The sequence below is a fragment of the Oratosquilla oratoria genome, chromosome 25, assembly GCF_046742065.1.
Source record: "Oratosquilla oratoria isolate Oo_2021 chromosome 25, ASM4674206v1, whole genome shotgun sequence".
Taxonomy (NCBI): domain Eukaryota; kingdom Metazoa; phylum Arthropoda; class Malacostraca; order Stomatopoda; family Squillidae; genus Oratosquilla; species Oratosquilla oratoria.
Genome location: NC_134801.1, coordinates 13558994 through 13581140, shown reverse-complemented (window position 1 = coordinate 13581140; position 22147 = coordinate 13558994). Strand labels below are relative to the sequence as shown.

The following is a 22147-nucleotide window of genomic DNA, read 5'->3' as shown; positions in this document are numbered from 1 at the left end:
ACACTGTATATTTACGTACTAAACAATCGAATTTGTCAAAGACCGATGCTGTGGTGGGAAATGGAGAGTTGGCTCACTAAAAAGTGGGGAATTTGAGAAAAAAAAAGTACCCCTGATCTACACCTTTTACCTTTTCTTCCCTGCTTGATTCGCCTCTCTTCCTATTTTAATTTTTTTCCAAAACATATTTTTATTTTATTTATTTTTTTTCAAAACGTAATAAATACCCCTAAAAATCACCCGGTAGCAATAACCCTCTTTCATACACAACTATATTTTCATTTTCGTATAGACAACTCATTTGCCCCAACAGCAACGTATTCCGCGCTGGCGGGTGATCTTTCCTAGGTATTCCATAGTCCACTCCGTTCAAACTCTTTCACCAGGGCGGCCCCGAGGTTTTCAATTATCTCCCCAACTACATGAAGAATACCACATCCTGCACAGTGAAAGTATTCAAAAGACAGCTGGATGCCTTCCTTCAAGAAAGTGAAGACACACCATCCTATAGTAACACGTGCCCTGGTGCAACGTATATCACCTCACTGGAGGCAACACGGCCAGGGAGGAAGCAGTTGCTGTCCCTGTAGCTGAGTCGTGTTCGCAGAGAATTCCATTAGGTAACATAAGGCAAAGTAAGGTACCCTTTATTCATCACCCAAATGTCGAACACGACCCGATTCATACCTGCAAAATGCATCACACTACTCTCGATCCAACTAATCTGTTTAACATACAACTATAGCAAAAAGAGACAAAAAATTGTAAAATATAGATCTAAGGATGCAACAACGATATCTAAAAGTACCTCTTCTTCAGCTGTATTGCACCGAATTGGACCGTTTTTCCTAGGGAGTTGACAGTACGGGCACTGAATATGCCCTATTTTCAAACAGAAATGCTCACAATATTACTGGAATTTTACTAAGCATCTTATTCATCCTACTAGGCACAACCACAATCGTAATTTTTCTCACTTCTTAAAGCACTACGCTCAAAGTACATCCCATCTAATGTTCTGCATGCTTGAAGGCGCGAAATAAGCCAGTCAAAATTGCTAGACGTTATCACTACAACGTACACCGATGGAATCTATCTGACAGTTCAAGTTAAATTTTATCACTCACGAAGAGATTAGGTAGCGGATGTCTTACTACTTATAGGGTTTATTTTCACATAAAGCAATATGAACGCAGGACACAAAAAAAGAATAACGATAATATAAACAAAAGAGAAGCAAGGGGTGAATACCAAGGTCTACCCCATGGTGAACGGCAGGCTGAGGTAAGTCAGTTTTATTTTACTCATTTACAAATAAGTGGGTTTGATGGTTGTAGTATCTTTCTATTTTCAGAATTATGGTCTTACTTACAGGCCTATATACTTGCATGAAAGTATTTCGAGTAAATTAACCAGCATTGATTGGTAAATATAGAATTATTTCTCAGTGGGTCCCTTCCTAAACTTCGGTAAGGCAACAAAAGTGGCGTCAGACGACAACAAAATAAACAAACTACACCACGAATAATATTTTTCGAGTTTGTTTGTGTTATTATGTATTTTTTTAGTGAAAACACTTAAACGGTAAATATAAGTCCTCGCAAATTTCCTAACTGCGATGTGACAGTATAGCCTAGTAGAAAGGTGGAGTTACTGGTTATATTGGATTCTCAACCGGGTGTGTTGGACACACGTTCAATTAAGGTGGATGCGATTTTGCAAGATAAACTTGGGGTTAGTCCAGAATTTGCCTGTTCATAACATATATATATTATATATGACTAACATTCACGTTAGGCCACTTCGCTTGTTACTGGTCCATTGAAAAAGAAACAGAGGAGCCAATTTTAATGGCTATAATGCCCATCTAGACTCTAGAGTCTAGTATTAAAAAAATCCTGTCTACCCTGACCATTGTAAATCAGTGACAAGCACAAATATATTCCCCAAAAGGAAATGACTGAAGCCGTGTAACAAAAACCAGAAGAAAATCATAAAAAGAACATTCAAAATTGGTCTTGGTCATTTGATTTTTTTTTTTTTTTTCTCTCCAAACGGTTGCTTGTTAATCTCACCTGTTAGGGCCTAGGGCAATGGTTGGCAACCTGCAGCTCAGGAGCAGGAGTCGCATGCTTTCAGGCAATTTGTGCAGAAGATGTTTCTTACAAAATAAATTTGTATTATTTTAGGTGTGCACACCTACAAGATATAGCATTAGAAAATTAAATATTAATTTCGTAAATTATAATTCATGAACATATGTGATTTTCTTGGCAGAAATATATAACAAAATACCTTGCTACAAGCAAATCTACTAATGAACGAAGACACTAGGATACAGTCCAGACACCATATTGTTGCCTGTCCAGTCCAGTCACTGTCAGTTAGATGATGGCTTTCATGTTGTGGACCAGGTGTTCTCCAACTCCAGGTGACATTAGTAAGTGCTATTACAAAGACAATAGGGCTTCCTTGAACTTTATGAGAGAACACAGGGTTCTGCTGTCATCTGTTAATTGCCCAGAATGGATATAAGGTTGTATGCTTTTTTGTGTTATCCTCAGCAATTGTAATTGTTATTTTGAACTGTGTTCTTTTCATTATCTGCACTTCATGTATATTGATTCAGTGCCAAATAAACTTATTATTATTAAAGTACAATAATAATCAGGCTGTCAGCATCCATGATGATGACCTAGACGATCTTTAGAATTTGAGGTACCGAGTTACTAAATATAGTTTAGGTTAGAATAGACTAATTTATCATCCTTTCGTTTCTTTGACCTCATCATCTGTCACAACAAACATGGCATGTCATTCAACCATGTGTTCGTAAGTAAATCGGTTTTAGAATTTTTTTTTTATTTCCACCAAGAAAATGTGTTGATGTATTAAGATTGACAAAAATTGATATTTTTCTATTGTTATATCGCATAGTGTCAACTTTGAAAAATTTACTGATAAATCTTCCATAAAAATGAAGACCTATTCTTTAAATTTGTAAAACATTCCAGGAAAATTTATATATATATATATATATATTAAACTTTGAAAAGATGTGTAGCCATCAGTTTTATCATGATTTGTAGAAATTTCTTTTCTAATCTGAACTTATTGAACTGGAATCTATTGTGACCAGCGACTTCAGTCACACAATCCACATCTTTGCCCATGGCAAGCAACTTTATTCCACGGAGCTAGAAAAAATCCTATCACTGTGATAAGTTACTCCCTCAGTCAAGAGAATGTTGCCAGGTGTACAATGATGTCTGCCCAAGGTACAGGCAGTGAATGTTAAGGACATAAGTTCTTGGTTCTTGAATCTTTAGATAGGTGTATTTCACTCTCTCTCTCTTTTTTTTTTTTTTTTTTTCAATAGAATATTTGATAACTCTCCAGAAGTGCACACCTAAGTGATAAATCAATAGAAAATTAAGTACCAGTTTTAATTTTGTAAATTATATTACTCCAACTTAATATATTCTTTTAGTGGCATAAATCAATAAAATAAAGTTGGTAAAAGCAATATACTAGCGACAATTCGGACATTGGCGAGTTGGAGATACCACGTTTGTTGTCGAAGACAAACTTATGGAAGTCCAGTAAGTCTAGTATAACCTAACCTCCTATGTTGTTTTCAAAGACGAACTAACAGAAGTCTAATTGGTCTAGTTTAACTTAACCTCTTATTGTGTATACATTTAGCATCCCTAGAGGTCATCAGACTAGACTAGACCAATTTGTTAGATTTCCATTAATTCATCTTCAACAACAAGCATAAACAACCATGGTGTCTCCAAACTCACCAACGTCCAAGTTTAGTTAATCACTTTTAACTTTTTTTTTCTGATTTCTGCCATGTATATTTATTACATTGATGTATTTTAATTTACAAAATTGATATCTAATTTTCTTTTTATATATCGCTTAGGTGTGGACTTCTGGAGTAATACCAAATATTGGGAAATCCAAATAATGCAGTGAAAGGGTTAATGAAAAAGAGAAAGAATAGGTGAGTTTTGACTTCTACTGTTGCTGATTATTTCCCAAGTCTCCACTACTGCCCCCAGATTTAAGAAAAATTCGATTTTTTTTTTTTTTTTTTTGCATAAATACATAGTAGGGATCTTGCTCTAGATGCTGGTAAAGTGTTTTTTATCGTACTGCCATTTTTAAAGGGTTTAAAGGGCCTACCCTCCCTCCCCCTGGCAGCCACATGCTGCGCACGACCATTGTTTACATACGTTTTGACCATATTTTACCCTATTTTTTTGCGTTTGATACACTTATAAAGTTTTCTCTTACGTCCGGCATGCACGTGAGTATGTGGTGTGAGGAAGTTCAGCCTGCACGACTGGCAGTGGCCTGAGCCTTACAAAGTAAAGGACATGTACACGTTAGCTTGCCGCATTCACTAATTTGCCGTGTGAAATTCGCATCTATTTTTCAGTGAAGAGATATTTGAAGATATTAGCCATGCCTAAGCTATCCAAACAAAAGGCACACTTGCAGAAGATAAGAACGTCTACATTAGCAACTCAAGGGGAGAAAGAAAGAACCCCAGCATCAACTTTGTTATCACCACCTCCGCCACCACCACTAGTACTCCCTCCAGCAGCTCTCTCCCTTCCATCTACATCCACATCCTCAGCACCTGATCCTCTGTCCTCTACACCTATATCAGACAAGTTGTCTCTACGCAAACAACTGTTTGCTAACAAGTGGCTACAAGGATGCCTCCTTGTTGCAACACCTTGGGTTTAGAGTCTCAAACCTCACAGTGATGTCCCTGATGCAGCAAGAACCTGTTCCAACACCAGAAAGGAAACCCAAGAAAAGAAAGAGCTGAATCCCAGCAATCAGACTACCTTGCTGGGTCATTCTAGACCAAGAACTCAAACTTTGCGACAAAGAGTGAGGTGGCGGCTTATGAGACCCTCACTTTGAGTGAATAATATCCTACACTGTAGGAGGGTACAAAGTGCCTGAGTTACTTGAAAGATGCAAAATCATCATGAAAATACAATGGAACCTGTTTTCAATGGGTCTTAGGAGGTCCAATGTAAAATTTAGTCAAACTAAGGAAAAAAGAAACTTTAACACTCATTTCTGAAAAATGTAAGTTTTTGATACTCAAAGTCTATCTCCTCCCTCAATTTTCAACTGATTTTTGCATATGAGGTCTCGATTAATAGCTAGATAAATGACAAAAAATAAAATAGAGAGTTTTTTTGCATATGTTTTTTTTTTCTCGGCGTTAAACAAAGATATTAAAAAAAGCTTTCTATTTTGTTTTTTTATATATGTAGAAAATTCTTTTGCTGTAAAATGACAGAGATCGAATAAAAATTGTAAGAGGAGATAGGATTTGAAAAAGCCCAAAAATATGGTATTTTTTACGTTTTTTATTAAAAAATAAAAACTACTTGTCAGATCTGAATAAAACTCATGCTGTGAAGGTTTTCTCAGCCCTAGATATCACACAGAAAAAATCAGCAAGATCCTTCAGAAAAAAAGATTTTGGGCGGGGGGTCCCCTTAAGTGCTGGCTGGACTATCAGTCACTGCTTAAAGCCTAAACTGTGTACACCAATAAGCAAACATTAGACATTAATTCTTCCCCAGGCTGCTATTCCCTATTTCTTGCAATGACTAGTGTGATATTACTGACTTAGTGTAGGTTGCACTTCTTTGTTGGTATGTGATTTCTGAGGGTCCTCAAGAAGAGCTCGTTGAATTGATCTCTCACCGATCAAACTAGAGGTGAATATGTCTAGAGCTATTGTCTTATGGCTTGAACCAAGAGAAATAAACACCAACTATATAACTTAGATTGAGCCCACCGCTCTGTTTTTCAAGATATCGAAAAATGAATGAATGAAGATAAACCTATTGTACACTACCAGAAGCATTTTTATGCTGCTACAATCGATTAATTTTTTTTTACATTTTTGATATGCAAATATTTGTGGTTTTGAGATATGAGCGTTTAAAGTTTTCAGCATTGTATATCTCTTGTTATTTATTGTGCGATTTTTATTAGGTTCACACACATTATTATATAATATTGAATAAGTTGACCATGCATATTTTCATGTATATACATATCTACTATATATATATTACATTAAAATGTATTTGTTACTGGCAGGAATAGGTGGAGTGAAGGTGGAGGTAGGATGTAGATTGAGAGAAGCGAGTAAATGCCTTGGTGGATTAAAAAGTGTAATGAGGAATAGACATTTGGGAATGGATGCTAAGAGGAGACTATATGAAGGAGTGATTCTGCCAACAGCACTGTATGGGGCAGAAACATGGAACATAAGAGAGGAAGAGAGAAGGAGTTTGAATGTGTTTGAGATGAGGTGTCTGAGAAGTATGATGGGGGTTACTAGGCTGGATAGAGTGAGAAATGAGGAGGTGAGGAGGAGAACAGGGGTGGAAAGGGGGATGGGAGATAGGGTTGATGAAAGAGTATTAGGATGGTTTGGACACATGGAAAGAATGAGTGAAGAAAGACTAGTAAAAGAGGTATGGAAAGCAAATGTGGAGGGAGTGAACATGAAGGGACGTCCTAGGATGAGGTGGATGGATGGGGTGAAGGGGGCTTTGGGGAAGAGGGGAATGTCTGTTGAGGAAGGGCAGGAGAGGACAGAAGACAGAGGTGAATGGAGAATGATTGTATATGGATGATGTTGTGATCCATGAGGTGGAATGGGTGGGGGGATGGGGGGTGAGGTAGTATGTGTGAGTAAGTTTTGACACAGTCCGAAGGGATTTCTCCCTGTCTTCTCCTTTATGCATGGGGAGACGGAGAGGGGGGTCGCTGATTTAATGAAGCGCCCTTGCTGTGGATGTGCTGTCTTGCGACACTGCTTCTGACCCAGGGCAGTGGACAAGGTGCAAGGATGACCCGTCATCCAGGAGGTGCTAAGATAAGAGGGAGGGTGGAGGGGTGTGTTGTGTATTCAGGGATGGAATGGGTGGGAATGATTTAATGCCTTTTCCTTTTTTGCTACCTCCCTTGTAAGGGGGAAAAAGCCTTGGTATATGTACTCGTCATGCGGTCCTTTTCATAATTGAAGATTTTGCGCTTTTACTGATTTAAAACCTCACTGCTAGGGTGTCATCACTTTGTCAAATCATTGCAGAGTGGTTTATTTTTACCAGCAATGAGCACCTTCCCTCTGCTCAGTGACAAAACTCACTAAACCTGTTTTATTATCCTACACAGGCGCAATACCAGCCTTGTATGTTTCTCCTTTGCCAGCTATTTTCTCTTCTTCCTCTTGAATTTTCCTCATCTTCTCTTCATCTGGAAGAAAGCACTTTGTCAGCTGTGTTTTCAGGTGTGGTGGTATTTGGTGGTGGTGGTGGTGATGCGCGAGGTGGTAGTGTCCCTCCTCCAAGCCTCTCATGCCTTGCCCTCCTTCTAGCACAACTTTCATTCCACTTTTGGCTCAATTTTTTCATCTTTTCCTTGGTTTTCATCTTCATTGTGATGCAGTTGATGATTGGACATCTAGTAAGTGTAGTAATGTCTGGGAAATAATGCAAACAACGGCACAGGAACACAATATCGCCATAGTCAGTGAGGTGTTTATACATCAATCTACTCTGATGTTTGATGGGTAGCTTAGGCTTGAAGTGTGCTGTGCACACCACATGGAAGAGGGAGTCACGCTGATGCCAGACATACAAAAATATAGCCGGTTCATGGAATTAGACAAGCGAAAACAAGACATATTTATAGATATTTAGGGCCTATTCTTTCATGAGCCATTTAAATTGACACACCTCCCAGGCCTTTTAAACTCCCTCTATTACACCGGGGAGGAAAAAGTCGTTCATATTTTGCTTTTAGGATATTTATATTATTCAAATATACTCATATCTAAAATTCAATTTTTGGATGAAAATATCATGATTCTAGGTATTCAGTCCCCCCCTTAAATCACATCAACTGGAAATAGCAAGAAAAGGAAAGTACTGCTTTATTACTTTTAGAAGAAGTACTATCATTTAAGAGAAGATTTTCATTATTTGCTTGAGACCTGGAGAAAAATTAATCTAATTTTCCATCATTGAAGAAATAGAGAATCAGCAAGCTGCGAGTTGGATGTTGGCAGCCTAAAAATGCTGTCTTGAGGATGGAGATATCTTTTAAAGAGAAGGGAAAAGGCAACTGTCATTTGTGATAAAACCACTTGAGGCAGATATCTCTGTTCTGAATTTTGCAGTCTTTTCTAAAGTAAACAAGCAGAAGTGGAGATTGAAATAGCTGATTTGAAAGAGAAAAATATTTGGGCTTCAAATATAGAGTTATACTCTGACCCTGAATAGTGTCAACACATCATGAGATGATTTTTGAGGTATGGAGTGCATTACCAGATACCTACAATAACTCCAAGAATTATGCATTTGGGATTTTGTCCATTTTCAAATCCATTTGTCTGTGAACAAGTTTTTTTTTGCAAGCATGAACTTTAAATGACAAATTAAGAAACAGACTAAAAGATGCAAGTATACAATTTTGCGTAAATCTGAAGACCACATCTTATTCTCCAGACATTAAACAACTTCCCAAGGAAACCCAGAAATAGATATGACACTGATTAGTTACCTTAGGTAAGTTATTGATATTAGTATATTTGAGCTTTATAATATAGAATTTTATTAGTATTATTTTAATTGTGCACACCTACACAATGTAGCATTAGAAAATTAAATAATAATTTTTAAAATTATAGTACATGAACATAGTATGTGATTTTCTTGGTGGAAATAAATAACAAAAAAACCTTGCCAAAAGCATATCTACTAATGAACAAAGCTGCTAGGATATGGTACGGATGCCATGCTGTCTTCAGTCCAGTCCAGTCACTGTCAGTTAGACAATGACTTTCACATTGTGGACCGCGTATTTTCCAACTCCAGGTGATATTAATAAGCGCTGTTACAAAGACAATAGGGCTTCCTTGGACTTTATTAGAGAACATGGAGTTCTGCTGTTGTCTGTTAATTGCCCTAGGTACAATAATAACCAGGCCATTAGCATCTTAGCACCTCCTGGATGACGGGTCATCCCTGCACCTTGTCCACTGCCCTGGGTCGGAGGCAGTGTCCCATCTCCATCCCTCCCTGCATAAAAGGAGAAGAGGTGGAGAAATCCCTTCGGGCTGCATCAAATTTTGCTCACACATACTACCTCACCCCCATCCCTACACCCATTCCACCTCATGCATCACAACATCATCCATATACAGCCACTATCCAAGTTACGACCTAGATAGGTTGCGACCAACCAGTCGTAAGTCGGATCCTATTCAAAATGGCCGACACGAGGGTTCTACTCTAGGATACATGATATCAATCTGTTGCATTTTTAAGTAACTTTTTCTATTGAATACTATTAAATACAAGCTGTTTACTGTTTATCAATGCTTTTTAGTTTAATTTTTATAAATTTTTCTATTTTTTTTAATGTTTTAATACTGTATTGTATTTCAGTATATATACGTATGCAGGTACTGTATGTATATACTATACCTGTATATACACACACACACGTATTAAATATAACCTTGCTTACCATTTTTAAGTTTTTTAAATTGTAGTTTCCTTTTAATAATTTTTCTTAATTCTTCAATTGTTGTTCATGGAAAGAATGAGTGAAGAAAGACTAGTAAAAGAGGTATGGAAGGCAGATGTGGAGGGAGTGAACATGAGGGGATGTCCTAGGATGAGGTGGATGGATGGGGTGAAGGGGGCTTTGGGGAAGAGGGGAATGTCTGTTGAGGAAGGAAGGGAGAGGACGGAAGACAGAGGTGAGTGGAGAATGGTTGTATATGGATGATGTTGTGACTGCATGAGGAGGAATGGGTGGGGGGGGTAGTATGTGTGAGTAATTTTGACGCAGCCCGAAGGGATTTCTCCCCGTCCTCGCCTTATATGCAAAGGGGGACGGAGAGGGGGGGTCGCCGATTAAATGAAGCGGCCTTGCTGTGGATGTACTGTGTCTTGCGACGCTGCTTCTGACCCAGGGCGGTGGGCAAGGTGCAGGGATGACCCGTCATCCAGGAGGTGCTCAGATGAGAGGAAGGGTGGGAGAGGTGTGGAGTGTATTTAGGGATGAAATGGGTGGGAGTGTTTTTATGCCTTTCCCTTTTTGGCTACCTCCCTTGGAAGGGGGAAAAAGCCTTGGTATATGTATGTGTATGTCAATTGTTGTATGTACTCTAAATATATGTGAATTTTAAGATCTATTTTTCTCATCCATTTCAATCCATTCTAAGTGTGAGATATAGGTACAGCAACGACTGCAACAGCACTGTAGGAAAGAAGCCAAACGCAGAGTATGGGATCCAATGTATTTAACGTTGCACCCAGCAGGACTTCTCCCAAAATAACATAGTGGACTTTTTTAAGGCTATCGACCCATAAGGGGGTCATTAAGCCTGATTTGAAGTTGTTCAGTCTCTACTCTTTTTAAACACCCGTTTCATGTTCATTTCTCCCCGCAAGCTCGGGTTATATAAGGAGTCAGATGTTTGTCCACTATGTTATTTCTGAAGAAGCCCTGGTGGGCGAAACGTTATATACATTGGATCCCATACTTTGTGTTTAGCTTCTCTCCTACAGTTGTACACAGTATTGTTTTCAGTTGCTTAGTTGTTAATATGATATGGTAAGTTAAAGAAAGAAACTACTTATTATAATGTATTCGTATCAGTAAACTCATAATAGGCATCAGCTAGACATGGTCGTAAGTACGTAAATATCCTTCATCCATAATTTATCAAACTCTTCCACAAATTCCTGAACCACTTCACTACGGGACTTAAATCTCGCGGGCAGCAGCCAATGCCAGCCGTACGACGTGTCGTAATAATACTCGCATCATAAAATATAGTCACCGCTTATATCGATCGTTCTCTCTTTCACCCGCGAATTTTGAAAGCTAGCAGCCTCACCTTTCGACAACACGTGAACCTGGTAACGCTCTAGAAAGCAATGAAACCACCCAGCACTCACTATGAACTCATGTGAAGCGTATTCTTCACCTGCACGTTCTTTCAACATGTGAAATTCACTTGTGGCCTTACTTTGCACTGCTTGCAATGTCACTCTCACATTTCTTTGCCTATTATCTTCCAACCACATGTATAGCTACTTTTCCATCTCTGCCATAACTGCCTACGCGATGCCGGTTGCCACAACTATCTTACACGCTGTGCTGCCAGACATGTACAGTAAACTCATAATAGGCATCTGCTAGATGTGGTCGTAAGTATGGGTGGTCGTAACTCGCGTACGTTGTAACTCGGATAGTGACTGTATAACCATTCTCCATTCACCCGTCTTCTGTCCTCTCCTGTCCTTCCTCAACAGACATTCCCCTCTTCCCCAAAGCCCCCTTCACCCCATTCAACCATCTTATCCTAGGACGTCCCCTCGTGTTCACTCCCTCCACATCTGCCTTCCATACCTCTTTTACTAGTCTTTCTTCACTCATTCTTTCCATGTGTCCAAACCATCCTAATACTCTTTCATCAGCCCTATCTCCCAACCCCCTTTCCACCCCTGTTCTCCTCCTCACCTCCTCATTTCTCACTCTATCTAGCCTAGTAACCCCCATCATTCTTCTCAGACACCTCATCTCAAACACATTCAAACTCCTTCTCTCTTCCTCTCTTATGTTTCATGTTTCTGGCTACCTCCCTTGTAAGGGGGAAAAAGCCTCTTAGCATCCATTTCCAAATGCCTATTCCTCATTACACTTTTTAATCCACCAAGGCATTTACTCGCTTCTCTCAATCTACATTCTACCTCCACCTTTTCCTGCCATATTTGAAAGGACAGAAGACAGAGGTGAATGGACAATGGTTGTATATGGATGATGTGATGCATGAGGTGGAATGGGTGGGGGGATGGGGGGTGAGGTAGTATGTGTGAGCAAAATTTGACGCAGCCCGAAGGGATTTCTCCCCGTCTTCTCCTTTTATGTATGGGGGGTCACCGATTTAATGAAGCAGCCTTGCTATGGATGTGCTGTGTCTTGCAACACTGCTTCTGACCCAGGGCAGTGGACAAAGTGCATGGATGACCCATCATCCAGGAGATGCTAAGATAAGAGGGAGGGTGGAGGGGTGTGGAGTGTATTCAGGGATGGAATGGGTGGGAATGATTTTATGCCTTTTCCTTTTTGGCTACCTCCCTTGTAAGGGGGAAAAAGCCTAGGTATATGTATGTATGTAGTTATTACGTGTGTAGATGTATAAGTCTCATATGCATTATTGTGTTATCCCTTCAATCTTATACAATGTATTTTTATATATGTGTATTCTATTGCCAATAAACCTATCTACAGTGGCCACAAAAAATTATACACTAAGGATTTTAGGACAATAAAACTCAAAAGTACATTTTATGTGTGTTTTATTTTCTATTTAGAGTTACACTTAGTATTTAGTCATGTTCCCCTTGCTGTTGAGTACCATCTGGATCCTTCTGGGCATTGAAGAGGTGAGATTGGTCAAGTAGGTGCTGTCCATAGTGACCCAGAGCTTCCTCAGCACCTTCATTTCTGGGATACTGATGGGTTGTGATTTCTCCAGGTCATTCTTCATTAGACTCCAGGCATTTTCTGTTGGGTTCAAGTCTGGGGAATTGCCTTGCCACTCCAAAACATGGATATTATTGTCATCAAGGAACCTTTTTTATTGCCTTCGTCTTATGGGCAGGGGCACTGTCATGCATAAAAAATCACACTCATGTGATCCCTGAAAACATTGATATAGTTGCTACCTTTCATGGTCACATTTCTGGGGAGGAAATAAAGTCCACCCCTACCTTTGTTACCACTGAAAACACCCCACTCTGTCACACTATCTGGATGTTTCACTGTTTTAACCCCTTCCATACGGTGCCGCCTACATAGGCGGCATGGGGAGCAAGTGGATACGCGAGGCTGCCATATCGGCGTCTTGATTATATTTATTGTAGTTGTCCCTGCGTAACTGACATACTCTCTAAACTGGCTTCATCACATTTTCTATGGTTATCAAAATTCACGGGTGAAAGAGAGAACGATCGATATAAGCGGTGACTATTTTTTATGATACGAGTATTATGACGCAACATCGTACGTCTGGCAGCTAATGCTGCCCGTGAGATTTTGGCCCGGAGTGAAGTGGTTAACTGTGTACTGGGGGTCATATCTGGACACATCACTGGGGTGGTGAACAATCTTGGAGCCACCTCTGACCAGCCTGAAGGTGCTTTAATCACTGAACATAACTTTCAGTGCTCTGATTTCCAATCCTTGTATTTTCTGCAGAAATCAAACTTTCTTCTTCATGGCCTCAGTGAGCAGGGGCTTCTTGGCAGCACGTCAATCTGGCATTTTCAGGTCTGACTGCAAAAATGTTTTCAAGGAGAGTAGATGTCTTTTCTTGAGTCTGACAGCTGGTATCAATAGAACTGATATCACTTCTCATGTTAGGATCTTGTCAGTGCAAGTAGAGGTCTTCTTAGGGGCCCTAGAGCCCACCATTCTTGATGGTACAGCATGAGGGAGTGCAGGGGCTGCTTTCTTCAGACTGTACCGTATTTTTCGGACGATAAGGCGCACCCGTAATTTGCTATTCTCCGTCCTTACATAAGGCGCACCTGGTCTCGTCATCGGATAATCATGCATATGTGAGTGCATTCAGAACTGAACATTTTCGTTGTTGAATGAGAAAAATCGGTTGGGATTTAGCAAAATTACAAAAATAAATTGTATATATTTTTTTCATTTTGGTCAGTGAAATCAGACCACCTCCATGGGCGGTCTGCCCTGCCAATACCCCTAAAAATCAAAATAAACACATTACGGGAATTGTGGGGAATAAAACCAACATTAGCAGTTTTATTCCCGGAATTCTCTATTCACTTAAAAACACAAATTACAAATGAAGGTAATTTTTAGTTTCGACCATGGGCGCAATATAGCAATAGAAAATTAATTATTAATTTTTTGTAAATTATAATGTATCAACGTAATATGCAATTTTGTGAGCGGAAATAAAAAAAGGTGCGAAAACTGATTTTGTAAGTAACGAAGTTGTGTCGGACGAATGGTACGCCATGTCTGTTATGATAGATGCCGACGTCGAAGAAATGAAAGGGTGATGAATTCGTCTAACCTAATCTAACCTGTGTTTAATAAATCATTACCTGCAAATTAAATGCCATCCGGCTTGTCCTCGTTGTCGTCGTCGTGAGAGACGTTGGCGTCCCGATCCTATGCTACCGACTTCGTTCATTAGCATATTTGCTTGTAGCAAGGTATTTTTTATTTTCATTTCCGCCCACAAAATTGCATATTACGTTGATACATTTAATTGACAAAATTAATAATTAATTTTATATTGCCATATTGCGCCCATGGTCGAAACTAAAAAAAATACCTAAATGACTACAGTCTGAGTGGAGCGAGACTAGACCAATGCAAAATGGCTGTCTGTGTTGTGGACGCTTTCATATCATAGCCATGAATGCAGTGGCATGGACTCGAAAACTGTCAAAGTTTTCGCAATTTTCTTGTCAAGATACATGCATCTTGGTTATAACTTGGTTGTAACTTTTGCTAGGCCTATGCACTGTCGCCGTCGGCAGGCTACTAGCTACGAAACGTGTCAAAATAATTCGTCACTGTCCGAGGCATTTTTTTGCACTGAAGCCACACATAAGGCGCACCACCCGATTTTGGCCGATTTTAAGGATTTTGCCCGCGCCTTATGGTCCGAAAAATACGGTAAATGGCCATCCTTGTCACCTGCAGGTCTGCTCAATTTCTCCCTGTCCAGCTTGATGCACCATGTCCACCATCCTTGAAGTTTCAAACCCCTTAAAATCATCTTTGCCTGCTGCTAGAGTTTTAGGGGGTCTTTAGTAGCTTGCACCAGCCATTTCTGAGAGTTGACAGGGGCAACTTCTTCCGAGCCTCAGCCCAGTTGAATATCGCACATTTTACTGTGTAAGCCTTGAAATTTTCTTTAGTTTTCTTGGCTCTGCAGTCAATATAGCCTGGCTCATCCATCCCATCCTCAACCACAACAAGGCACTGCTTGAGGAAAATGTTCCTGTAGTGCCTTTTGGCACTCAATAATGCCTTCATCCATGGGCTGGATCATTGAGATAGTGTTGGGAGGGAGGAACAAAGCCTTTATGAAGTCATCCTTACTACACAGTCTGGATGATGATGATGATGATGGGTGAGCTGGGAGCATTATAGAGAATTAGGAGTGTCTTCACTTCATCAAATTTTATTCCAAATTTAACTCGGTGGTTCCTTACAGCTGGGTCAAAGTGCAGGTGAAACCATTCTTCAACAATGTCCTGGTTGAACCAAGCTGAAGGAGCCCCATGGTACTCCACTGGCAGTCTGTTTAAGATGTCCCTGATGGCACAAGACTTCTTGCTTTTGCCGACAGTCACAGGTCTGAGATGGGATGAGTTGTCTGCATTTTTACATGCCAGAATTGATAGCTGCTCCTTCATCACTTTGTGCCCAGGAGTGCTAGAAATGTCCTTAAAGATCTGGGTATTCCTGGGTAGAGTATGCCAGAATAGCTCAGTCTATTCAGAATTGTACACCTGGAACTCTAGTAATCCTTCTTTCTCCATCAACTCGTGCAATTTTGCAATAAAAGGATCTGGATCCACAGCACTAACACCTGCACTCAGCAGCTCGCCTGTGGTCACTTGGTTCACAGTGCCATGATGCCTCCTGAACTGCCACAGCCAACCATCACTGCAGTTAAAAATCTTGGATTCCGAGGTGGTTTGCCATGTGTTGTGCAGCATTTTGAATGTCCAGGCTTCTCACAGGAAGCCCCTTGGCACACGGCTACACATACCACCTATAAACAGCTTTGTCTAAATTTTCATGGTGGACTTTTAATGAACGAAACACATCCTTCAATTTTTTTCACCACTTCCTTTATTCGGTCATTGGCCTGCAAAATATCATGGAGAGTCGATCTCTTAAGGACGAATTAGGTCATTAGTTCTCCCTCTTGTGGTGCTTTTTTCATACAACTTGATCACCTTCAATTTCTCATCCATGCTAAGACTTCTTTCCTTTTCTGCACGATGTAGAAGACACAGCACTAGCTTTGGAAGCCATCACAAAGTACAAATAGAGTAAAGGGCAAATAACACACTACCATATGTCTGATCAGTAGAGCAACACGAGGTAAACTGACTGGATAGCTGTGTGGGTGGCTGGTTTGGCAGGAAATTGAACTGGATGCCTACTGCATGTGTCACTGCCATCAGATTTAGACGAAAATAATCCAGTGGCTATACAGATGCTCCTCAACTTACGTTTTAGTTACGTTCCGAATGGCCGAACGTAAGTTGTTACTGTACTATACATCCGTAAATTTTATTACCGTATCTTATAAAACACCCCTAAATCATTAATTATACATATAACATTGTAAAATAATAACATTAATTTCAAATAAATTAAATTCAAGCAACATAAATTGAGATGGTGGAGGAGGAGGAGGCAAGGCACGTTCAGTCTGTCGTTTGTGCCATGTAAACAATGGATGCAGCATCATGCGTAAGTATCGTTTGAACTACGGAGAGTGCGCTAAACTAAAACATTCACTCAAAAAAAAAAAATTTTTTTTTTTTTTTACAGTCAGTTCAAACGTAAAGTCGAAAAAACGTAAAACGAATGAACGTAAGAAGAGGAGCGTCTGTATATAATCCAGTTTATCCAATTTCCGACTTGTACCAATATGACTTGTAGAGGGTTTAGTGTATCAATGTTCAGAGCAGTGACAGCACAGTAAGAAGAGCAGTCTTCATCCCCTGTGAACACTAAGTAGTGCAGCTTCTTGGAAAGACTCCTCTTCCACCTGGAGACAACTGCTTACTTCCCCATGGCACCACTTGAGCCTTCACAGTTCAGGTTACAGGAAGCAGTGTGCTTTCCTCTCCATGTGTTAGAGGATTCCTCCATTATTTTCCCCTTTTTCAAGTCTATGTCCATAATGACACACTGCTGACAGCTCTTAGATAAGAGACAATAATCTAGGACAAGTGTGGTGTGTGCATCAATGATGATGCCAATGTCCATGTTGGAGGTGTGACCTTTTGTGTGCCAAGCACCTGTACATAAACAGGAAAAGAATTACAGGACACTAACAATGGCATACAGCTTCTTTTAGAATTATTGTGCCCTCCCCTTCTTTTCCCCCTTGTATTTTCCCTTCCCTTTCCTCTCCTTCTCTCCCCCTCCCTATGTAAACAAAGAAATATATACAATATACACAAGACACTACAGAACAAAAAATTATGTCATTTATATCCAGCACACCTTCCATCTCTGGATGATCAAAAGTCTCAGCAAAATAATTGAAAACATTTTCAACACAGCCTGCCAGGTGCTTGTTAGTTTTCTTTATGGCAGCCTCTGCCTCTTTCTATTTATATCAAGTACTGTCTTTTGTTTATTACAGTCTTGTCATGTGTGGTACAGTACCTAGTAACACCATAAGACATTCCTTTAAGGGGACCGGCTGGTCAAGAATCGATGAAAATTGGGAAAAAATGAAAAATTGGGAAAAAATTTCTACATCTGTGTATGGCAATCAACAGTCTGTATGCAGAGTATTTAATCAAAATTCGCCTTATTTTCGTAGTTATGGCAAATAAACCCCCTCCTCCCCCCAACTCGACCCCATCTCGGCCCTATGATACGTGTCAGTCAGTACAATATAATTATATACATCACATACATACATATACCAAGGCTTTTTCCCCCTTACTAGGGAGGTAGCCAAAAAGGAAAAGGCATAAAATCATTCCCACCCATTCCATCCCTGAAAACACTCCACACCCCTCCACCCTCCCTCCCATCTTAGCGCCTCCTGGATGATGGGTCATCCCTGCACCCTGTCCACTGCCCTGGGTCAGAAGCAGTGTCGCAAGACACAGCACATACATAGCAAGGCCGCTTCATTAAATCGGCGACCCCCCCCTCTCCGTCCCCCCATATAAAGGAGAGGATGGGGAGAAATCCCTTTGGGCTGTGTCAAAATTTTGCTCACACACACTACCTCACCCCCCAACCCCCCCATCCATTCCACCTCATGCATCACAACATCATCCATATACAACCATTCTCCATTCACCCGTCTTCTGTCCTCTCCCGTCCTTCCTCAACAGACATTCCCCTCTTCCCCAAAGCCCCCTTCACCCCATCCATCCATCTCATCCTAGGACGTCCCCTCATGTTCACTCCCTCCACATCTGCCTTCCATACCTCCTTTACTAGTCTTTCTTCACTCATTCTTTCCATGTGTCCAAACCATCCTAATACTCTTTCATCAACCCTATTTCCCAACTCCCTTTCCACCCATGTTCTCCTCCTCACCTCCTCATTTCTCACTCTATCTAGCCTAGTAACCCCCATCATACTTCTCAGACACCTCATCTCAAACACATTCAAGCTCCTTCTCTCTTCCTCTCTTATGTTCCATGTTTCTGCTACATACAGTGCTGTTGGCACAATCACTCCTTCATACAGTCTCCTCTTAGCATCCATTCCCAAATGTCTATTCCTCATTACACTTTTTAATCCACCTAGGCATTTACTCGCTTCTCTCAATCTACATTCTACCTCCACCTTTACTCCACCTTTTACTGCCACATTTGCACCCAAGTATCTAAAACTATCCACTTCCTCCAGTTGCTCTCCCAGGAAAAAATCGTAGTGGAGAGTTGATGGTGGAAATGTGTCTAGAAAGAGAGTTGATGATAGCAAATACAGTTTTCGGAAGAAAGTCAAGCATAAGTACACATGGGAGAGGGTGGTGGAGGGAAGGGTGGTAGATAGAGCTTTAATGGACTATGTAGTGGTAAATAGGATTATGATAGGAAGAGTTAAGGATGTACATGTGCTAAGGGGAGAGGGTGGGGGAATATCAGATCATTTTCTGGTGGAAGGTAAGTTGAGAGTGGAGGACAGATGGAGAAAGAGGAAAGGGACAAAAGGTAGGGAGGTGCTTAGAGTGAACTCTTTAAATGAAGAGGAAAAGGAGAAGGAGTACAAGAAGAAGCTGAAGGAGGAGTGGGAGGGAGTGAAGGATAGAGTAGAGCTAGGTGTGGAGGAGGAATGGGGATGGTTCAAGAAGGGAGTCACAAAGTGTGCAAAGATGGTGTGTGGAACAAGAAGGTCAGGAGGAAATAGAAGGAAGGGTAGTGAATGGTGGGATGAGGAAATGAAGAAGGTTGTAGAAGAGAAGAAGCGAGCTTACACAGATTGGTTACAAAATAGGACGAGGGAGTCATATGAGAGGTACAAAGAAGAGAAAAGAGAAGTAAAGAAAAAGGTAAAGGAGGCAAAGAGGAGAGCAGATGTGAAGTGGGGTAAGAGTATGACAGAAAATTTTGAAAGTAATAAAAAGATGTCTTGGAAAGAAATTAAGAGAGGAAGAGGAGGCGAATCAAGTAGAGAAGAAAAGGTAAAAGGTGCAGATGGAGAGATGATAATGGAAGAGAAGGCAGTAAGGGGAAGATGGGCAGAATATTTTAGGAAGTTGCTAAATGTGAAGGAGGATAGGGAGGGAAAGATAGCTGCAGTGGGAAATGCTAAGAAAATGAGAGTGATGAGTGAGGAAAATGGAGGAGAAATAAGGAAGGATGAAGTGAAGGCAGCAGTTAAGATGATGAAAGCAGGTAAGGCACCTGGTCTGGATGGATGCCATGCAGAATGTCTTAAAAAAAGGAGGTACAGTGATGGTGGACTGGTTGGTGAGGTTATTTAATGTTTGCTGGAGAGAGGGTAGAGTGCCGGAGGACTGGAGGAGTGCTTGTATAGTTCCACTTTACAAGGGAAAGTGGGATAAGTGTGAATGTAGTAGTTTCAGAGGGATTAGCTTGTTAAGTGTAGTAGGGAAGGCTTATGGGAGGATCCTGATTGAGAGGATTAGGAGAGGAAGAGAGGGAGTAATTGGTGAGGAACAGTATGGATTTAGGACAGGTAGAGGTTGTGTAGATCAGATTTTTGTGGTAAGACAGATATGTGAGAAAGCTATAGGAAAGGGGAAGGATGTTTTTTGGGTCTATGGATCTGGAAAAGGCTTACGGCAGGGTAGACAGAAAGGCACTGTGGGAGGTTATGCGGATATACGGGATAGGAGGAAGGCTTCTCGGAGCTGTCAAGAGTTTTTATGAGAGTAGTAGAGCTTGTGTCAGGATTAGAAATGGAGAGAGTGAGTGGTTTGAGGTAAAGGTGGGACTTCGTCAAGGATGCGTTATGTCACCCTGGCTGTTCAACTTATACATGGATAATTGGCCAGCCATCTTTTGGTGTTATTGTGCATGTCTGTGTTATATATTTTATTTGTTAGGTTGTGGCGGGGGATAGCATCAAAAGCTTTACTAATGTCCAATGTTATAAGAAGTGTTCTGTGGTGGGGCCTATCTGAATTGATGCCATCTAAAATTCTTTGTGTGAGGTTTGTCAGAAGAGTGTTTGTGGAGTGTAGTGGCCTAAAACTGTGTTGTGAGTCAGCAAGGGGAATATATGGTGTGACAAGTTTAAGTATTAGGCTTTCAATGACTTTAGAGGGGGTGCAGAGAAGTGTGATTGGGCGGTGCGATGTTGGGATTGTTGGGTCTTTGTTCGGTTTTGGAATGGTGATTATTTTACCATGCTTCCAGATGTCGGGTATAGTGTTGTGTGAATAGCTGTAGTTTGCAATGTTTGTGAGTGCGTTTATACCTTGTGGTCCAATGTGTTTTAGGTGGATGTTGCTTATGTTATCAGGGCCACAGGCAGATGAGTGCTTGAGATTATGTATTATGAGTTTTGTCTGACTGTCTATGAAGGGTGTATAGTCTGAGTCTGTGGGGAAGTCTTTCTTACGTCGAATGGTGCGTCGGTCGTCAGGGTGAGATGTAAGATGGCTCGTCTGTGCAAAATGACGTATGAGTGCGTTTGCTTGTTGTCTGTTTGAGGGTAGATTATCTGTTGTTGTGATTATTGCTGCGTGATAGCGTGTAGTGTTAGTGTTGGATAGTGTGATGCTGTTGAGTGTTTTGTACAATTTGCTGGTGTTTGTTTTGTGATCAAGTGTATTGATAAAGTTTTGCCAATTTTGTGTTTTTTGTTGATGTATTTTATTGGCAATCACAGTGTTTAGTGTTTGTATTTGGTCTGCTATGTTTTGAGGGATAGGTGTGGGGGTATCGTGTTTAAGTGTGTCACGTTGTCTGATGAGGCCTTGGATTTCTGGTGTGAAGTTGGGGTTGTGTGATTTTCTGTTGCCTCTAGGGATGTATCTCTTGTCTGCGTTTTGTATGATTGTATTAAAAGCGTGCACAGCATTGTTTATGTTTGTGATTGGTGTACTGTTAAGTGTTTCAAAATGTTGTTCTGTCTCTTCAGTAAAAGCTTCCCAGTTAGCTCTCTTGTAATTGGTGTAAGTGTGTCTGTGGCCAACTGGGGTGTATCTTGTTTTGGTGGTGATGATGATTGGAAGGTGGTCAGAGCCAAGGGCTCCGACCACTCTCCATGATGTTGTTGGGGTTAGGCAGGGGGAGCAAAAGGTGATATCAGGAGAGGAGGGAGTGTAGAGGGCTTGGTATGGGATATGTGTATGATTATGCGTGTTGTTCATGATAGTCAATGAGTCGAATTGAGTCTGTATATCAAGCCCTCTGTCTGTGTCAGGGTTGTCGACATACCAGGCAGACGACTTGGCGTTGAAGTCACCACCCATGATCAGGTTGGGGATTGAGGTTAGTTGGCTAAGTTGAGGTCTGAAGGTGTTTGGAACTGTGGGGGATGATTGTGGGGGAATGTACATGTTAACTATTGTCAGTGTTGAATTGTTGCCTGTGCGGATTCGAATGGATTGGGTTTCTGTTGTGTTATCTGTGGTAGGGAGGAGAATTTTGGTTGTGGCACTTGTGTCCACAAAACAGATGGAGTGGTGGATCAGGGTGATGAGTCCACCGCCATTGCCGTCAGTCCGGTCTTGTCTGATGGTGGTGTAATTATGAAATGATGGTGTTTTGTGTGAGTGTCTTAGTTTTGTTTCTTGTAAAATTGCAATGTGTATGTTGTGTTGTTTAAG

The 22147-nt window shown here is 40.7% G+C and overlaps 2 protein-coding genes across 2 annotated transcripts in view; both read left to right on the top strand.

The window, feature by feature from the left end:
- The first annotated feature begins 1040 nt into the window (after positions 1-1040).
- Positions 1041-22147, top strand: part of spas (spastin) — a 367066-nt gene continuing 345959 nt past the window's right edge. The window contains exon 1 of the mRNA XM_076208392.1: positions 1041-1284. The gene's annotated coding sequence lies outside the window, so the exon portion shown is untranslated. The remainder of the gene's footprint in view (positions 1285-22147) is intronic.
- Positions 1697-22147, top strand: part of LOC143038820 (uncharacterized) — a 43807-nt gene continuing 23356 nt past the window's right edge. The window contains exon 1 of the mRNA XM_076208389.1: positions 1697-1734. The gene's annotated coding sequence lies outside the window, so the exon portion shown is untranslated. The remainder of the gene's footprint in view (positions 1735-22147) is intronic.